This window comes from Pieris rapae, chromosome 2 (genome assembly GCF_905147795.1).
Source record: "Pieris rapae chromosome 2, ilPieRapa1.1, whole genome shotgun sequence".
In the NCBI taxonomy this organism is placed as follows: domain Eukaryota; kingdom Metazoa; phylum Arthropoda; class Insecta; order Lepidoptera; family Pieridae; genus Pieris; species Pieris rapae.
Genome location: NC_059510.1, coordinates 10,956,253 through 10,975,575, shown reverse-complemented (window position 1 = coordinate 10,975,575; position 19,323 = coordinate 10,956,253). Strand labels below are relative to the sequence as shown.

Genomic DNA, 19,323 nt, shown 5'->3' with positions numbered 1-19,323 from the left:
GAACACGCTTAACAATTCCTAAATTAGAGTTATCAGGTGCTGTTCTGTTGACACGTTTGATAAACCATGTTAAATCCATTTTTGGCCAAAAAATGAATATTCAGAAGTGTTTTGCTTGGACTGATAGTCAGATAGTTCTTGCATGGCTGCAAGCGTCAGTTCATGTTTTGGAAGTATTTGTGCCCAATAGGGTTTGTCAAATTCAGCAATCTGTCGTGACCTTGGATTGGAGGCATGTACCGGGAGAATTTAATCCGGCAGACTGTGCATCTCGAGGTTGTGAGGCTCCAGTAATATTAGACCATCCCTTATGGTGGGCTCCAGGTTGGCTGTACCAACCCGAAAATTGTTGGCCTGCTTGTCACGTCTTCCAGTGGCATAACCTTTGCTACCAGCCTCCGGTTTTGGACTCAGTCATGTTAAGCCTGACTGGGACGGGGGACTGTTCGGAATAGAATCATTTTTAGTTTATAAAATTAATTGAGGGCCATGAGGGTGGTCCCAAAAATATTTTTAACTCGGCTGATCCGCGCATTCGCATTGTGAACGAGTCGTGGTTGAACATTCGTTGCGTACAGTTAGATGCAATTTTATAGTGTTTTTTTGTGCATCTCTTGTCAATAGTTACGTCCTCCATTTAGACTATTATAGTGAGTGTTTTTGTGCGTATTCGTGAACTATTATTGTAAGGCAAGGTACAGCATCAGTCCTAACATTTCTTGTTCCCAAAACTAACAATCTATCCATCCTTACGGCTGACGTGTTTTTTTGTGCCTTTCGCCCTAACAAGGAGCAACCTTGAGGTATGTACTCAGGACTTATTTTAGTATAAGATTACGTATCGACGGCCACCGAACCGTTTTTTGTGATACACAGACTGTAATATACAGACAGGCATCGAGTACTTTTCTTTTGTAAAACATTTTCAAGGTTCTGTATTTCATTATTTCTGACAGTGACCAGTATCTCTTCCAAGTATTTGTAACACTACGGTCCAGTTCTTTGCCCATGCATTCTTTATTAGCTATCAGATGTCCTAAGTAGACATACTCATTTACATATTCAACTTCATCTTCGTTCACGTTTATTGGCACTTCTGTTGAATTTGTCATTACTTTAGTCTTTGAGATATTCATTGATAGTCCTGCTTTAGCACTCTCCTCCGCTAGTTCTTGTCGTCTGGGAAGCGCAAATGAGTTTATGGTTCTCCATTTATGTTAACTCCCTTATTTTCCCAGTCTAGGTTTCTGAATATCATTTCAAGAACTAAACACCATTTTTATTAAATGTCTTAAAAATGTTCGCGATGTTTTCGAGATATAGGTTATCCTCGTAGAGAAACATAACCCAAGAATTATACAAGAAATATAATGTTTTGGTAAAATTTATACAATTTGATTATATTTTAGTTGAAATATAACATTGATGGTTATTGAACGATATATATAATATTATAAAAATAGAGAGCCTTAAATAATTGGAATACTAAAATTACATATATATATAACAACTTACTTTTTGTACTAAAATAAACTTTTAAAAAAGTAATAAATATGTCTTGAATTAAATTAAATATGTTTTCATTTAACTGGCATTTCTTTGTTTGCTCTTTAAGAGTATCTTATTTATAATTAAAAATGTTCTGCACTTTTACAGACTTAATGAAGAATCAGAATTGCTAGAGGTCCAAAGCATTCGAGATAAAAAGCCAATCGGTAAGATGAGCTTCAACTCTGACACACACATTTACATAAGCTTGTCAAATCCATTGAATGTGAAGCATGGCATATACCCACACGAAACGTGGAATAAATTATAGATTTCCTGTCCAGGACTGGCTTAAAAAACTATACCTCAAAAAACACAACAACTTAATTTTTTAATTTAATTTAAATAAATGTCAATTTTTTACAAGCAAACATTGAACTATCGACATTTGGTGGGATGATTTGTTGACACCGGGTTAGATTTATGAAAGCTTAATCAATTTAATTAGTCATGTCCCATTTAAGGGTATGAAGAAAGTAAATAATATTTTTTTAATACTCTTAATCTTCTATTAGAATACATACTTTTTAGATATAATAAATACAAATTCATGATTAATTAGCTAGTTTAGTAATTAGAATTTCATCACGAATTCTCCAGTGAATAATTTCAATGTGTTTTCAGTGAAGGTGGAGCTAGGGGCACCTTGCGGCAAGATCGAAGGGCCTTTTCTACTTTCTGACGGCAGGTGAATATTAATACGTAAATCAATTTTATGTACTCAAAAATCCTTTCTTCATGTAGGTACAATTTGTAATAATGCATGTCAATTCACGCTATCTCACCATAATTCGCGGTATTAGTGCTCGCACATTGTTATCATCTACGTATTCTTGAATTGTGTATACCCTTTTTTATTAGGGTTTCCTTCACGTAGAGTTTAAACTTATGTAGCGGAAGATTGTGATCTGGAAAATTGACACATCAGTGTACATTTCCCTATAAATGAGCAATTTTATGAAAAAGTTCAGTTTGCTGGAAAAGCAAGTCTATTCCTACTTCTTGTGTTTAAATTGTCATTGAGGTTTAGAAATGTATTTTTTTAAACGTATACAATATTTTTCATACACATATTGGAAGCCAACTGATAAAATACTAATCTCTTTAAATAACTCTCTTAGCGAGTCACGCGGTTTTAATTTGCAAATATAGCGCGTATTGCCCTTTTTATTTGTAATGTTAAAAATATATCTAATATCAGCCGCTGAGCCCCACAACAACATACCATATTACGTTGATATGTTGTGTACTATGTCACTATTGAAGTAACTGAAAAATACAAGCCTCGCGGTTTCAATATCTAATCTAATCGTTTTATTGCAAAACTAACCTAACCGTCTTCCCGCTCTGGTGGTAATATGATGCTTCCATTGCAAACGAGAATCTAGAGTTATCCCTAAAAATACAGTTGAGTTTATGTATCTCCTCATCAATATTAATATTTGTACTGCCCTTACATGAGGCAAAGAAAATGTTATATATTTTGTTTTATTAGAATTTAGTAATAAGTATTTGGATAAAAAATAAACAAATAAACTACCTATATATTTTAAAAATGGCCTCGCGATAAATGTGTTTTAGAGAATCACCTCCTGTTATATTATACAGCAATTATTTTTTTTAAAAGAACGCCGATTGAATTTTTATAAATGCGAAAGTATTGAATTGATTTTAAACGTGTGACAACCTCCTTTCTTGAAAACCGTCATTATTTATGCGTCTGTTTTAATTTTTTTCGAAGCACATTATTCCGACAAAATCGAACGCATAAAATTCGAGTTTTACGCCATACAAAACCATAAAAGTTGTACCATATGATTTTTTGTATAATATTACGTTAATTGTGTATCAGTCTCTTTCTTCTTGGTAAATTTCTGTATCTCCTATATCTTCCTCCAGTACGCTATTTTGATCTGCCGTTCTGTCGTTTGTCGAAGATCACTAATTAACAAGTAGGTGATCATCTGTACTTGCCTGCATCTTACATACCTCCTCAGAGTTTACTGTAAGTGCGAGTGTTAAATTTCGCAAATACAGAGTAATATCCATTGAGTACGCACCTAGATTTATAAGCGACATTATGTTGTGGTTAATAAATTATGAATGAAAATACACCTCGAACTGAAATATTGTAAAATTTAAATGTTTCCAGGGTGGAAATGGAAGTGATGCTTGACAAGGCAACATATTGCCACGGCGAATTAATCAATGTCCACACGTACATCACAAACCACTCGTCAAAGATCATTCAGTGGACAAAGGTATATTTATACATTTATAATTTTACGCTGCATCTTTACTTTTATGAACAAAAATGAGACATGGCAAAAATTTAAATATGGTAAAAAAATATGGAGGAGGTACTCTACCGGACTGGAGCCGTTTTATTGTTGTTGTTGTATTTCAAATCAAATTAAAAATAATTTATTAATGTAGGTACTATAATGAACATCAAAAAAGAAATATACATTGAATGCTTCTAATTTTACATTTACTGCCAGTAATTAAATAGTAAAAAACAACCACGAAGGTTTTACTAAACAAAATTAATAGAAGTTTTTTGATGGTGAAGAGGAAGAGAAGAGGTGTTTAGGTTTTGAATAATATATACAAATACATATTTCTAAAAAGTTTACTAATAATTGGATTCAATAAGTTAGTTAGGTTTCTTTTCATTTCATATCAATAAAAAAAATATTAAAAAGAAAAAACCAACCAGGAAGTTTTGACAAAAAAAAATCACAGAAGTTTTTATGATTCAGGTTACTACTTTGTTTCAATATCAGATTCAATGAGTTAGGTTTGGTTTCATTTCATTTCATATCAATTAAAATATTCTACTGAAGACTTGGCTGTATGGGCGAAGTTCCCTTTGCCTACCCAGAATGGGTGAAGAAAAAAAAATCTTTGCTCGTATTCTTTGACGGTTGGCGCCATATTCTAAAAATGTTCTTGAGAGTTGAGTTATTCGTTGCACAAAATGAGTAATTTCGACGATATTTTATTTGAATTGAATTTTTTAGGCGTAGGGACCTGACGACCCCATCGCCCACTGGTGAAATAACCTGTGAAAGAGGTTATTTCACCAGTGCAATCAGTCAACCCCCTTCCTAGTGGGAGTGCCATGCTGTTGCTTTCGGGCTTCAGCCAAATGGGCAGGCACGACCGGGGCAGTACCACTGTCTCACAGAAAACCGGCGTGAAGTGATGCAATAGGTTTATCTTATTGTACTCGCGTTTCGTTCGGTGAGTGAGACTCCCGGAGCCCATCCCCCCCCCCCCCTCCCCAGAGTATGACGGTGCAGTTTAAAGAAAGATTACCCCAGGGGGGTACCACACGTGGAGAATCCCCCTCTGGGCGTCCATCATCGGAACAATCAGTATCCGGTGGTGGATGCACAGGCTGCCCTTCGTATTCTGGGGTGGGCAAAAACTGCGCTCTAAACAAAACATCCAGTTCTAGTTTTAGGTTTCGATCTCGGGGCAAACGGAAGAATTCGCCGAAGGCAACCCCTTCCACGCTCACAGTGGACTTCACCAATGTTAGGGGGCTCAACTCAAACCTAAGCGCGGTTCACTTTCACCTTGAATCTGCGAAGCCGGCCTTATTCTTCCTCACTGAGACTCAGATATCCTCCCCGGCTGATACTTCTTACCTCTCCTACCCGGGGTACAAATTGGAACATTCATTTGTGCCGCGGGCGGGAGTTTGCGTGTACGTCAGAGAGGATATCTGTTCTCGTCGCCTTGGGACGCTTGAAGGAAGGGACCTATCTAACCTCTGGCTCCGCATAGACTGCGATGACCATCCGCGATTCTATGCGTGCCTGTATAGGTCCCATAGCGGAAATGACGAAACTGACCGACTCATCGAGCACATCCAAATGGCTACAGATTCCCTGCTTGAAAGGGTTCCTACCGCCGAAATCGTGATACTTGGCGATTTTAACGCCCACCATGCCGATTGGCTGGGTTCTGAAACCACCGATCACGCGGGAAGATCCTTTCACGACTTTGCTTTAGCCTACGACCTGACACAAATGGTCCCTGCGATTACGCGAATACCAGATGTGGACGGTCATAAACCCTCTTTGTTGGACCTTCTGCTGACTTCGCATCCGGAGAACTATCAAGTCTCCGTTGACCCGCCATTGGGTTCATCGGATCATTGTGTGGTCCGGAGTACTGTGCCATCTACGCGCCCTTCGCGGTCGCGCTTTTTGGGTTTTCGCCGTATTTGGCACTACAAGTCAGCAGATTGGGACGGGATGCGGTCTTTCTTTGCGTCCTACCCTTGGGGGCCTATTTGCTTTTCGTCTGAAGCTCCAGATTCCGTCGCTGCCTCTGTCGCCGAAGTGGTTCTGCAGGGAATGGAACTCTTTATTCCTTTTTCTGCGGTGCCGATCGGTGGCAAGTCTCAGCCCTGGTTTAAGCGTTCTTGCAAGACAGCCTCGCGTCGAAAGCGAGAATGCTTTAAGGCATGGGCAGAAGCGGCGAAATCTCGTGATGCTAATACCAGCGAACTCAAAAAAGCATATAACTCAGCCTCCAGGTCCTTCAAACGGGAAATCACTAAAGCAAAGTCAGAGCACATTGCCAGATTTGGCGAGAGATTGGCCCAACTCCCTTCGGGGACTCGAGCCTTCTGGTCTCTAGCCAAAGCTGTCCAAGGGAATTTTTGTCAGCCCTCCATTCCACCATTGCACAGGGAGGATGACTCGCTGGCCCACACTGCGAAGGAGAAGGCCGACCTTTTAGGCTGTCTCTTCGCGTCCAACTCGACTTTGGATGACCGAGGGAGATCACCACCGAGCATTTCACGGTGTGATTCTTCGATGCCGGAAGTTACATTCCGGCAACGTGCTGTCCGTAAAGCATTATCTTCCTTGGACATACATAAGTCGAGCGGGCCGGATGGTATTCCTCCAATTGTGCTGCGTACTTGTGCTCCTGAGTTGGCTCCGGTCTTAACGCACCTTTTCCGGTACCTGTACTCGCTTGGCACTGTCCCGGAGTGCTGGAAGATCGCATCGATACATCCGATCCCTAAAAAAGGCGATCGCTCCGATCCGTCCAACTATCGCCCAATAGCGATAACCTCCTTGTTCTCCAAATTAATGGAATCCATTATTAATTGCCAGCTCCTGGAGTATCTGGAGGGCCACCAGCTGATAAGTGACTCTCAGTACGGCTTTCGTCGTGGTCGTTCGGCTGGTGACCTTCTTGTATACCTTACGCATAGATGGGCGGAGGCAATTGAGTCCAAGGGGGAGGCTCTAGCGGTTAGTTTGGACATAGCGAAAGCCTTCGATCGGGTGTGGCACAGAGCACTGCTCTCGAAGCTTCCAGCCTATGGGCTTCCGAGAAATTATGCGATTGGATCTCCAGCTTTCTGGCCGATCGGAGCATCAAGGTCGTCATCGACGGAGCATGTTCCGACCTTAAACCCGTGAACGCTGGGGTCCCACAAGGCTGTGTTTTATCCCCGACCCTGTTTCTTCTGCATATCAATGATATGTTGCAACTTAGCAACATTCACTGCTATGCGGATGACAGCACTGGGGACACTCTTTACACTGGCCGGGCAAGTATTTCTCGGGCAGATGTCGATGAGTACCGGAACAAACTTGTGTCTGAAGTAGAAACCCTACTACGTGGAGTCTCTGACTGGGGCAGACTAAACCTAGTCCAATTTAACCCCAAAAAGACACAAGTTTGCGCGTTTTCCGCTAAAAAAACACCCTTTGTCGCTACTCCTCTTTTCGAAAACACTCTCCTTAAAGCCACAGCCAGCATTGGAATACTTGGCGTTGACATATCGAACGACGTTCAGTTTCGCGGTCACTTGGAGGGAAAGGCAAAATTAGCCTCCAAAAAGCTCGGTGTGCTCAGCAGGGCGAGACGGTACTTCACTCCGGGCCACCGCTTGCAACTATATAAAGCGCAAATTCGGCCCCACATGGAGTACTGTTCCCACCTTTGGGCGGGTGCTCCCCAGTACCAGCTTCTTCCACTTGACCGTATTCAACGAAGAGCGGTTCGAATCGTTGCCGACCAAAATCTCTCCAAGCGGCTTGATCCTTTGGCGTTGCGTAGAGATGTGGGGTCTCTCTGCATCTTCTACCGCATTTACCATGGAGAGTGTTCAGAGGAGTTGTTCGGATTAATACCTGCAGCTGAGTTTCATCATCGGACGTCGAGGCAGAATACGAAATTCCACCCGTATCACCTCGACGTCCGCCGTTCCACAACTGCGCGTTTTTCCAGGCAGTTTTTGCCGCGCACCACCACTCTGTGGAACCAGCTGCCAACTGAAGTATTTCCGAACCAATTCGACTTAGGGTCCTTCAAGAAAAGAGCGTACCAATTCTTAAAAGGCCGGCAACGCACTCGCGAGCCCTCTGGCATTGAGGGTGTCCATGGGCGGCGGTATCACTTAACATCAGGTGAGCCTCCTGCCCGTTTGCCCCCTGTTCTATAAAAAAAAAAAAAAAAAGAATTAATACCACCCGAACTCTGCTTCGGAGAACATTTTACCGGAAACGTAAAAGTCGCTACTTAACTACGTGCAACGAATTTATTGCCTGAAGAGAAGAGAAAAAAAAGCAAATTGTTTTATTAAAGTGCTTCATTTTTTCGCAACTGTATTAAAAATAGTTGTTCAGTAGGTACACGTGCGGAACCGTCATTGCAATGACAGGCTTTCCGCACTTGTAATGAAATATACTATCACTACATAGTATAAAACAAAGTCGCTTTCTCTGTCCCTATGTCCCTTTGTATGCTTAAATCTTTGAAACTACGCAACGGATTTGGATGCGGTTTTTTTTAATATTTCAAGAGGAAGGTTTATATGTTTAATAACATCCATTAAATAGTGGAGAAGTACTGTTATTTTTGAGGTTTCTAATGTGATGTCGTAAATAATAACATTTTTTCCGCTTACATTGCAAACGCAGGCTGAACCCTACGAGTTTTATCAAAATAATTTACTAAGTATTGTTGTACACATTGAAAAAGTCTACAGAAAAGTCCGTGATGGTATATGTCTATCTCTTATGGATAACCCACATTTTTATATACAACGTTCACAGATTTTCTGTAGTGTATTTAGTATCGGGGCGGGTCGCTAGTTTTCAATAAACAGAAGATCCATAAAAACTTATTGGAACGGAGAATGCTAATTTTGTGATAACTGAATATAAGGATTTAATGGTTTACGAAAAATGGTTTAAGAAAAATGAAGTATGATACTTCATTTTTCTACATTGTTCACAAGCATTGATTACAGCGGTCACGGTTTCTTTCATGTTTGCCCACCAATAATCTGTTTTAAGTTTAATTAATGTTTCATTTATGCCCCTATGACAAGTTTTCCTCTCATGGTATTTTATTATTACGTCTCTCTGGTCAACTTCTGAGTCATTCAGATTAACAATTTTTTCTGTACACTCTACTAAGTTACAAGTACCTTTGAAAATATCTTTTTAAATTCAGGATTCTCGAAATATATATAGTAAGAAATTAACAAATAAAATTACTAAAAATAACCAAATTAAATTACACGAAATTAACCACAAATTCAACAACAATAGTAACGTCCTATATCTAGTGCGAGCGTCGAAGAAGTGCGCCCGACCATACAGCGCGCCGTGCTTATATAGCCTGAAAACCAGTTTAGTCCAGTATACCCCACTGCTACACGTCACTTGACTTTTTACAGCTTATTCGGCCTCTCCTGACGACGGTGCGTCCTCGCCCGTGTGATGATAGGCAGGTTGGCATGTTGAAACTTGACCTGCTGATGACTCTTGTATCACGTGCGGTGGTTGTGGTGAAGGACTATCGTCATCATCAGCGCCACCTAAAAATTACATGATTTTTGTTATTATAACGTTAAATTAACATAACTTCATCGAAAGTAAGAGCGCATCCATTACTCTCGACACAACATTAGTTCATTTTTTTTTTTTACATAGCAAGAGCGTCTCCATTGCTATCAACAGTAAGAGTGACTCCATTACTGTACATCACACTAAGCAAGAGCGTCTCCATTGCTTTCAACAGTAAGAGTGACTCCATTACTGTACATCACACTAAGCAAGAGCGACTCCATTGCTTTAACAGTAAGAGTGACTCCATTACTGTACATCACACTAAGCAAGAGCGACTCCATTGCTTTAACAGTAAGAGCGACTCCATTACTGTACATCACACTAAGCAAGAGCGAATCCATTGCTATTGATAGTAAGAGCGACTCCATTACTATCACACAAGACTCCCGCAGGTCTTTACCAAAATAGGTACTACCTATATGATAAGCAGTCCTAATAAAATTACAGTTCTCTCAAACATTTATCAACATACATAAGTTTTGAAAAGGCAAGTAAAAATTACTTACTCTCAAAGAATGCGGTACACACATCAGGGGTCCATTCCCCGCGCCAGGGCAACATGTATTCCGCGGCAGCTTTACCATAAGAACCAGCGACTAATTTTAGTTCATATCTGTCCTGCGACAACGTCGCTAAAACCACATATGGTCCGCGCATACAGGAGTCTAGCTTACCAACAGCTTGGCACAAATGCAAAATCGCCGCCTTGCGAGTCAACCTCGCAATGCACGTCTTCATATCTTGACCATTGCTAATGACTCGGCATAGATACTCGATCTCCGTAGTCTGAAAGTTACATTTTTTTTTTAAATTAATGGAAAAGCCTGCCTGGGTCCCTTACCCTTACCCCCATCTCTGACACATCATGTAATGTACCTAAACCCTCTTCTATTGTTTTACTAGGTAATAATACGTCATATACACAATTACAACACACAAGGGCTCTGCCTAATCTATGTAAAATCGTAACGTATTTGATATAATTCGTTGATATACAACCTGTGCATTACCTAATTCTTATGGCATCTTTATGTACTCATAATGACCCTCAGGTGTTACGAATCTCGGGAGTGGTGTCGATTTTTTTATTTAATTTTATCTGGTGAAAGCCAGTAGCCATATCAAGGCAAATATAATAGGTAGCTTTATCTAGCCAATCAATATGGTCCTCAATTAACGGAAGCGGATATTCCAACTGCCTTTGAGTTTTAAGTTTAAAGTCGACACAAAGCCTATCTGAATCGCTTTTTTTCTTTACAAATCTCTATCTCTAATTATTTATTGATTCAACACATCTTTTATGATATCTCTAACGCGTAATTTTTCATCATACGACATTTTATAAGGGCGGTAAACTATAACTAATTTAGCCTACCGCTCGACTCGGAACGCTGTCGAACAAAACAGTCCTCCGTTTTATGTCCTACCTTCTTTCAAAATGTGCAAATAATTTTGATATTAGAAAACTGCCTTTTATCTAAACTTGAATTGTTTGTAGATTGGGTCTCTGGTGAGGTTCCATACTTAGTTTTTTTTTTAGGACACAAAATTTGTATATGACCAATTTCCCCAGATGAAAAACAGTTAATATTAGACTGAAAATTATCTCGTTTTCGGGAATTATCTCGCAAATTTGGCCTTTTAACGTGATTTTGTATTATAGAGCGCGGTTCTAGGGGCTTGGTATAAAATGAGAGGATTTTAACTAAGCCTACCGATGATAAATTAGCACTAGTCGCGGCGGCGCGAACTTATGGGTCCTTAATACCCCAAATAACTACTGCGACAATTAACTCTTCACTCATTCCTCGTACAACACGCAATACGTGAGATAACTATCAGAGTCTGTTGTCATTACGTCGAATAAAAATTTGCTAAGTCTACTCGCTACGGAAAAAGCTATTTAAATTCTCTCAAGTATGATCATTACTAAGCCACTCATTTAGCCACACTTTAGCATCCCCTTTCAAACAGTATCCAATCAGAGATACACACTCACGGTCATCCCAATAATTAGACAACCGCGCAGTCTTCCTGCTCACACCATATATCGAAATATTTGAAAGACGGATCAAAATTAGAAATATAAATGGAGTTAGATCTTACCAGAATTGTGCTCAACGCACTTACTAGTTTGTCGGTCACCTGATTAAGTACCAGATCAGTGCTTGACTCGCATGCGCTGCTTGAACTTGGCACCGGAGCGTTCTCAGTACCATTGTACGAACCGTCAGTACCAGGTGGTAACGAGTGTCACTTAAGGAAGAAAGCAGCAAATCCGATGGTGTTGCGCATGTCGGTGCAAAGGGCCGATCCCCTCGCGGTGGTGTTGCTGAGCACAGTTGTGGTGACACCACTGGTGGACATAGCTCAGTCGCTTGCGTCGGTTGACGGTTTAATATCGACTGTAACGTTTCTTCAAGCCCAGAGACGGGCACACCGTCTTTTTTTTTTTACGTGTTCACCGCCTACCCTCCATTATTTTTATTAAACGTATATCACTCGCGTTTCAAACTGACTAAAATAAAACCACGTGGGCGTTAATTTAAACTAATCAGAAATGAGAACGAATCCCACTACTGAAGTAAGAAATTAACAAATAAAATTACTAAAAATAACCAAATTAAATTACACGAAATTAACCACAAATTCAACAACAATAGTAACGTCCTATATCTTAGTGCGAGCGTCGAAGAAGTGCGCCCGACCATACAGCGCGCCGTGCTTATTTATATAGCCTGAAAACCAGTTTAGTCCAGTATACCCCACTGCTACACGTCACTTGACTTTTTACAGCTTATTATATAATATCTATATTTGAAATCTACATATTCCTTAAAAAAAATCCTTTACTATACTTTCTTTATTCAGCGGCATATGTACCTCTAATATACGTTGTTTTTTATTTGAGATATCTTTAACTGAAATTTTGTCAATGAACCAAGTGAACACTAATATTTGTCGTGTTTTACAGTCTATATAGCTTCCTTTAAAATAGGCATTCCCTCGTGTTCCCTATTTGACACTGAATTAGCGAGAGCACCGTCGTCTGAGATTTCTACAAGTTCCATCGGCCCCTCACATTCTATGTAATGAGATATCCATTCGATTTTCATTTTCTGAATCAGAAAATGATAATATAACGACCTGAGGCATAGGGATTTTGTTCCTAACTGTCACAGACTCGTCATTTAGTTCTTGTATTACTTGTTGAAGTCTTTCATCATTATCATCTATATTAGCCAAAGTCGAATCGAGATCGTCGTCTAGAGCATTAATTCTTATTCTATTCGTCCGCATTTCTATTTTGTTGACCTTTTTTATATTTAATCTCAAAATCGTATTCTTCCAACCTTAGACGCCAACGTGTTAACTTACTGTCGGATTCTTTCAGAGAATATAACCAATGCAATAGCCTATGATCAGTAAATATAATGAACTTCCTACCATAAAGATACGACCTAAAATGTTTCACTGCCTAAAACAGCTAAAAGTTCTTTTTCTATGGTACTATACCTAGTTTCTGTGTCACTTAAAGTCCTACTCGCATAAGCTACTGGTTTATCATTGCCAATAGTACCTTGTGATAGAACGGCTCCTATACCAAAGTCTGATGCATAGTCGTTAATGTGAACGATTTTTCAAAATCTGTAATAAAGGTGCATTTGTTAAAAAGTTTTGCAGGTTTCAAAACTTTGTTTGTACTCATCATTAATTATTATTTTAATTCCTTTCTTTAAACAAATTGTTAAAGGTCTCGTTATTTTAGCGAAATACTTAATAAACTTACGATAATATCCAACTAATCCCAAAAAGCTTTTAATTTCTGTAACTGTTTTAGGTAGAGGGTATTTCAAAACTGCGTCTATCTTGTCAGTATTAGGCATAAGTCCCTCACTTGTGATAGTATGACCCAAATACAATACTTCTTTTCGTAGAAAATGAGATTCATTTCGTTGAACTTTAAGATTTGTTTTTCTGAATCTATCGAAAACTGCTTTAAGTTTATCAACGTGTTCTGGTAAGCTTTTTGAAAAGATAATAACGTCATCTAAGTACACTAGACATTGCATGCCCTGTAAACCTCTAAGGACATTATCCATGGCTCTTTGGAATGTCGCTGGGGCGGTCTTTAAACCAAATGGCATCCATCAATTTAAATTCATAATGCCCAAAAGGGTTGCTAAAAGCTGTTTTCGGTCTATCTTCTTCCCCAACTTCAATAAAAATCAAATTGATGGTACCCTGATGCTAAATCAAGCGTCGTAAAATATAAACTTTTACCTAACATAAATAAAATAAAATAAAATAAACATGTCAAATAAATCGGATATTTATCATCAGTAGTAATATCATATTTTAGTCGTCGGTAAACTATGACCATTCTCCACTTTTTCTCTCCGGACGAATCTATTTTCTTTGGTACTAGGTGTACCGGTGCACTCCAAGGAGAGTATGATTCTTGAAATATTTTGTCTTTTTACATTTTTTCTACCTGTTTATTTTTTATTTTTGTAGTTTGAACTGGGAGTAAGCGATGAGCTTTAATATTAATTGGATCTTCGTTCTTTGTCCGAATCCCGTGTTCCATTTCGTTACTAAAATTTAGTGGTATCACAATAAAAAATGTCTTTATACTCCCTACAAATTTTTCCAATCATCATCATCAAATAAAATAAAACAAAATATGAATAATAACTAAAACTAAAAGTTAAACATTACAGTAATAAACAAACAAACAAATGAAAACTTAAACCACATTAAGATTTAAGAGCCTTCAAAACGAGTTACGTTAAGTTGGTAGACTGTTGTTAAACACATCAATATTTTTTATCAATGCTTGTAATAAAGTTGTAAGAGCGAGATGGCCTATTCACTGGACCATTAAAACTATCAGATAAGCGAGCCGTAGGTACGTATAGTAGACTTTTAGTTCGAGTAACTCTAGGATTACAAAGAAAAATTATATTAAGAACATAAGATTCTTACTAAAAATATATGTGTGATTATTAGGACGTCATTTTTTTAATTTTTTAATAGGTTTTTTATGTTGTTGATTGAGACAAAAACGAAATGATAATAATTGGTTACTCTCCGCTAGATTACATAGACATAACATTTATGTCTATATATAACAGCGGCAGTAAAGAGGCTGTATAATGCCTCTTATCTCATTTTCTCCCACGTTAAATCTTATGAATTGTGTTTCTGTATCTTTTTACTGTCGCTTTTACCATTGCATCCGGTTTGAAATTACGATACTAAAGAAGTTTATCTATCTCATTTTCTCCCACGTTAAATCTTATGAATATATGTTTTTGTCTCTTTTTACTGTCGCTTTTTCCATTGCATCCGATTTGAAATCACATCGATTCTAAAGGATTTTCACTTATTTACTTCTATAATAATAATAATAAAAAAAAATATTATTTACTACGATGGAGTTTTATGCTTGCTAGAGTTGGTTGAAGCTTATTGCCTTTACTGAGTTCTCTAACTAATTAGTTTCAGGTGATAGTTATTCAGCATATAGACGTTTACATGAACTCAAATGGGAAGTTCAAAAATGTAGTGGCATTTAAACAAGAATATGGCAAACCAATTCGACCTGAGAAGGCCCACCATTATATTTATAAAGTGAGGCCTCACAGAGGTAAGTTGGCGAAGGTCGTTTAAGGATAGATGTGTGATAATAAACTGAAACTGATAACTGCACTGCTTTCATACCTTGTTTCGGATGAGCAATTACTACAAATTTATTCTTTATCGATGACCTGAAAAAAAGATTTATAATTAAAAACAAATAAATTCAAGCTTTACCTACATTAATCTGCTACCATTTGAGAATGTACTTGTATCAGGTACTAACTAGACAATATCAATATGATATTATGATGATGACATCAGTTTACATATTACAGGTGTCATCAAGGAATGGATAGCACTCCAAGATTCATATTCAGAAACCGGCGCAACTCTAGCATCAACCTTTCCATGTAATTCTGACACTAACGTGAATGAGCGTAACGTATTCGCTATTGAAGTGTCCTACTATGTGAAAGTAAAGTTAACACATAGTGAAATAGACGGTACAGTTTCCGTCAAACTACCGTTCACTCTTACCCGGTCCTGCATCGATTAAGCCGGAAGCCTGCTTCTATGGGGTGCTTCGTCTGTTACGGTTAGCTTACCATAGATTAGCGTAACAGACGAAGCAAGCGACCGAACTTAAATGATTCTAGATGGTAGAGAAGAGAAAGCAGAAGTAAAGGACAACCAGAACAGCAACAGAGAAACAATTCATGAAGCGGATGAACGTCACCAGAGAATTATAGATCCATCGCGCATGTGCTGGTAAATATCGTTAATATTTACCAGCACATGCGCAGCCAGAATTTCACGAGATCCGATGAAATAGTAAAAGTTTAATCGAATGTAGTGAATCCGATTAAGTGGAATTGCAAATCGAAGTCTGAATGAAAGGCAGAGAATTTGAAAAGAGCTGTGTTGAGTTATTGTGTCTGTAAAGTCCTGTCTACTGAGATATGAAATATAATTGATTAATTTATACATAATATATAAATAAGAAGCCTTCCATAATGTTACTATTGTTTTTGTACTTGTATAATATAAACTTTCTTTAAGAAACTTAATTTATATCAGGCACACAAAATGAAACATAGAACCTGAAATGTTTTGTCGAGTTTATTATTCGCATATTTGTAAGTATAAGAATAAATAAAAATATATTATGTATATTTTGAGTTTCTCAATAATAGACCACAAAATGTATTTTTTTAATTATATAAAAAACAGTCACAATTAAATTCGACCTATACATTATTTTAATATACTTACTTTGTTTATTTAATATCAGTAAAACTCCGCCCTCTAAATAAAATACGTCGGTTATTCAGTGCATACAATAGACTAACTTTATTCTTTACTAGCTAAAAAACCCGGCTTCGCCCGGGAGTTGATATGAGATGACGTGGTAGTCATTATAAAAAAATAAAGTATGACGTAAAAAGTAAAAAAAAAGTTTATTGAAAACGTTTTCTCATTATTTACAATACTTGTTTATAAACAACATTTTTCATTTTATTGTCCGGAGTATATATGTCACCGTAAGATTGTAAACATCGTTATATTACAATCTATCTAGTAAGATTGTAAACTATCGATAGATTGTGAACCGTATCATTATGATTGCAATTTAACGCATCATTTTTCGCTATATTTTAATCTACCGAAGTGGAACCGTTAAATTACAATCTGTCCCGCGTCAAATTGTCAACTGTCTGCAAGTTCTTCCTGATTGGTCGGTCTCATTTCATTTAGAAATGAAATAGACGTGTCACTTAAATAAAATAAATTTATTATTTAATAGGAAATTAGAAATCCTGACATATGTTAGAAACAAATTGTAACGAAATATTTATTCTACAAACACAAATTCTAATTAAAAATTTCAAAAAAATCAACAATTATTATGTCTTTAAGCACAAATTATAAAAATAGAAATAACAAACAAATATGACGTGTGGCCGGGGTGGCGGGGGCACATACCGTTCAACCAATCAGAGCGCGAGTTGCATTCCGTCCTACGCCGGTTCACAATTTGACCGCTTCCCATCGATAGATTACAATCAAGCGAAAAATGATGCGTTAAATTGCAATCATAATGATACGGTTCACAATCTATCGATAGTTTACAATCTTACTGGATAGATTGTAATATAACGATGTTTACAATCTTACGGTGACATAATATATATGTTACAGTTAAAACCGGTTTTTAGGTAGAACGCGTTATTCCTAGTTAGAAGGCGTTTTTACTAAACGCCTTTGTTAAAACTAGAATTAACTAATGCTCACAATTGAATATCAGTTAAAACTAGTTATTACTAGACAAAACGCGTTTTTTCGAAGTTAGTCAGTTAAAACTGTTCCGACCAAGGCTACTTTATTCTGATTGGTCGCGAGACATCACCTGATTCGGCAAACGCGGGGGAATCCCTTCCCAAGAACCGTCGTCCGCGCGCTGTGCTTTCGTTCGCCAATAGTTATCGTTCGACAACAATGAACTTGCCTAAAAACTAATATTTACATGAAACTTATAAAAAATGCACTTTCGTAAAGATTTTTTGTGTACACATAACATCAGTAGAGTGAAAGTTTGATATTCAAAAGACTATTAACATACCATCAACTAAAGGAGGACTTCAAAAACATTAAATTACGAAGAACAGCATTTTAAAACACGACGAAATGTATCAAATTATCATCAATTTCTCTTTAATAATTTCCGTTACAAATTTGAAAATCACCGATTAATTAATCAAAAGGTATTGTGCTCTAATATTGTCGCCATTATGAAATTAAATTTTGACTACCAAAAATAAATTGAACGTTGCATTGGGAAATTTTTATCGGGTGAGCTCGTGATCATCTCGCAGGTACGATTCCAACCGATCATTATCTTAACGAAGAATCGTTGGTGTTTGGATTTTTTTTAAACATTGCATATAATGAAATAATATGCTTTTATTTCAAATGAAATTTATTTTGATCCGATGTAACCATCGTGAATTATTCAATATTTCATTCCATTTTTCTCTGCATCCAATCGTAGAAACCATGGACTGAATGAAGCAAATACATCAGGAAAGTCTTTGCCGCACGGAACTCCCCAGGACACGACTCGTATTTGAAGAGTTTTGTTTTTTATCGTTCTTAATAACGAGAGGACCACCAGAATCACCCAGCATTAGAGATAAACTTAAAATTACCAAACTAAAATCACTTATAGGCAGATTTTGGTCAATATCAAAATGTATTCCTCAATCCGTACGTCATTTAATTTATAATTGTTTAGTCAAGCCACATTTCATATATCTAATTGAAATATGGGGTACGGCATGTAAAAACATAATTTCTAACTTACAAACACTACAAAATAAATTAATAAAATCATTATTTAGATACAATTTTTTAACACCGACTAATAAAATCTACCAAGAAACCAAAATTATGACAATTAAACAACTGTATGTATATAGCACCTGTATCTTGATAAAAAAAATTTTAAATAACTCAATCCATAGTTGCTTGTCGTTTAAAAAAATCAAACACACAACGACACGCAATACTCGTCGAGCGAGTTTGCTTATCTTACCGAAGCCACGTACAAATTATTTGAAGAAATCTATTAGGTATGAAGGTGTGCAATTATTTAACCAATTACCATCTCAAATTCGTAATATTGGAGTGTTTGACAAATTCAAAAAGGCATTAAAGATGCATGTTAGAATGAACATAGCTGACTAAAATTGTTACGGCTAATGGCGACGTGTATCTCGCTCGTATATAATATTATATACATATTAATATTAAGTTTCTCATGTAAATAAAATATTTCTGTTTTGTAATGAGAAATAAAGTTCTTTAAACATTAAAAACATTTAAGGGCATTCATTTACAGGAATGTGTAATATTGTTAACAGTAGAATGGATTCCCGGGGACTGCCTCACTCGCTGCCTCAGTCAACCTAACCCTACGTGTGGTTCTGTTTGACTCAGAGGCAGCACCCGCCAAGTTTGAAGTAACAAATGCAACTATTTTTTTTCTTTAAAACATGTTTTGTGGTCAAGATGACATAAGCCACTTTTGGACCATTTCTTTCTATGCATGTAGGCTACGTACGTATAAAAATGACATACATTTTTATTGCTTGACTCATCAATTTTTTAGATAAATTTCATAAAATACGTTTTTAATTAACATTTCTGATTCCGTTTTTTCTGCCCTCGATTGCATTTATTAGTTGTACCCTCTAATACGATTTATATAGCCCCATTCTATTACTATACTCGATTC

The 19,323-nt window shown here is 37.3% G+C and overlaps 2 long non-coding RNA genes across 2 annotated transcripts; one reads left to right on the top strand and one right to left on the bottom strand.

Annotated features, from left to right (window-relative positions):
- Positions 1-1,665: 1,665 nt before the first annotated feature.
- On the top strand, positions 1,666-15,955 carry LOC123689842. Its single transcript, XR_006750711.1, has 5 exons — positions 1,666-1,715; positions 2,173-2,236; positions 3,701-3,809; positions 14,949-15,096; positions 15,365-15,955. It is a non-coding gene; the product is annotated as an uncharacterized LOC123689842 (long non-coding RNA).
- Positions 9,389-11,920, bottom strand: LOC123689841. Its single transcript, XR_006750709.1, has 3 exons — positions 11,550-11,920; positions 9,950-10,229; positions 9,389-9,412 (listed from the first exon to the last, which is right to left on the bottom strand). It is a non-coding gene; the product is annotated as an uncharacterized LOC123689841 (long non-coding RNA).
- Positions 15,956-19,323: the final 3,368 nt, after the last annotated feature.